Genomic DNA, 1,957 nt, shown 5'->3' with positions numbered 1-1,957 from the left:
GGCATCAGCAGAATCGTTTGTGTTTGTTGTAACAACAGAATTAGTTTCAAAGCAACACACATAAAATGCTGAAGGAACACAGCAGGTCAGGCAAAATCAATGGAAATAAATAAACAATCAACATTTTGAGCTGAGACCTTCTTCAGGACTCAGAATTATTTTCATGTTCCAGAGGAACCGTATTTCCTAATTGCAGGAATTTTGTAGATGCTGTGTTTTAAACTTGTTATATAAAGCCAGACAGACCAACACTTATGCTGTATACAACATAATCCCCACAACTCACCTCAGTAATACGCAAATACTTTGAGAGGCTGGTCAAGGACTACATCTGCAGCATGCTACCACCCAAACTGGACCCCCTACAATTCATCTGCCAACACAACCAATCGACAGATGATGCAATAGCCACAGCTCTATACACCGTCCTTACACATCCGGAGAAGAAGGATGCTAATGTGAGAATGCTGTTCTTGGACTACAGCTCAGAATTTTACACTATAATTCCTTCCAGGCTCGACAGGAAGCTCAGAGACCTCGGCCTTCACCCTGCCTTGTGCAGCTGGATCCTGGACTTACTGTCAGATCCCTCACCTCTGCCCCTTCGGACCCTCAACACAGGTGCCCCTCAGGGCTGAGTCCTAAGCCCCCTCCTTTTCTCTCTGTATACCCATGACTGTGTCATCACCCACAGCTCCAATCTGCTAACTAAATTTACTGATGGTACTACCCTGATTGGCCTAATCTCATATAATAATGAGGCAGGTTAGAGAGAAGTCATCACCTTGACACAGTGGTGTCAAGAAAACAACCTCTCCTTCAATGTTGCAAAAACAAAGGAGCTGGTTGTGGACTACAGGAGGAATGGAGACAGGCTAACCTCTATTGACATAAATGGATCTGGGGTTGAGAGAGTGAAAAGCTTTAGGTTCCTCGGCATCCACATCACCGAGGATCTCACATGGTCTCACACTTTACTTCCCTCAATCACAGGACTCTGCAGAGGGTGGAGTGGACAGCCCAGTGCATCTGTAAATGTGAACTTCCCACTATTTAGAACATCTACAAAGACAGGTGTGCAAAAAGTGCTGGAAGGATCTTTGGGGACCTGAGCCATCCCAACCACAAACTGTTCCAGCTGCTACCATCCGGGAAATGGTACCGCAGCATAAAAGCCAGGACCAACGGGCTTCGGGACTGATTCTTCCACCAGGCCATCAGACTGATTAATTCACACTGATACAATTGTATTCCTATGTTATATTAACTGTCTTGTTGTACATACTATTGATTATAAATTACTATAAATTGCACATTGCACATTTAAACGGAGATGTAACATAAAGATTTTTACGTCTCATGTATATGAAGGATGTATGTAATAAAGTCAATTCACTTCACTTCAATTCAACTCAATTCAGTCTGGATTAAGATGACGCTACTGAAAATGGGTGACAACCTACCGATGGTTCATAAAGCAAGAAATACAACTAAATTATTTATAACACTTTTTCTGTGGAAAATTGTGGTAAGCAGTCACAGCAAACGATGAAGAGATGAGCAAAGCCAAAGCAGACTCGAGGGATGAGGTGTGCGAGTGTGAGTTGGCGTGAGATTGAGGCATGGTCAGGGAAAGTGCTCGGAGCACGTTTGAGATGGAGATGGAGTCGAAGTCAGAGATGGAGTTGGAGCAAGCAGAGGAGTTTTGGAGCCAATCCACCCAAATCAGGTGCGAGGTGGGATTGATCTGAGCACTGGGCCAATTTGGAAAGGCTGGATACAGGCCAGTACGTAGCGGCAGGGTCCACGCCCAAGCTGTATTGATGTGGCGGGGCCCGGGTCCTAGTGGGAGGGATAACCTGATGCTTGGGCAATTTAAACGCAGGTCTGGATGGATTGAAAAGGCAAGGTTTTGGGACCAGAGGCGAGGGTCAGGCCAGTTCCGCTCACTGTGCTG

This window comes from Hypanus sabinus, chromosome 13 (assembly GCF_030144855.1).
Source record: "Hypanus sabinus isolate sHypSab1 chromosome 13, sHypSab1.hap1, whole genome shotgun sequence".
Taxonomy (NCBI): domain Eukaryota; kingdom Metazoa; phylum Chordata; class Chondrichthyes; order Myliobatiformes; family Dasyatidae; genus Hypanus; species Hypanus sabinus.
This window is presented reverse-complemented; position numbering follows the sequence as displayed.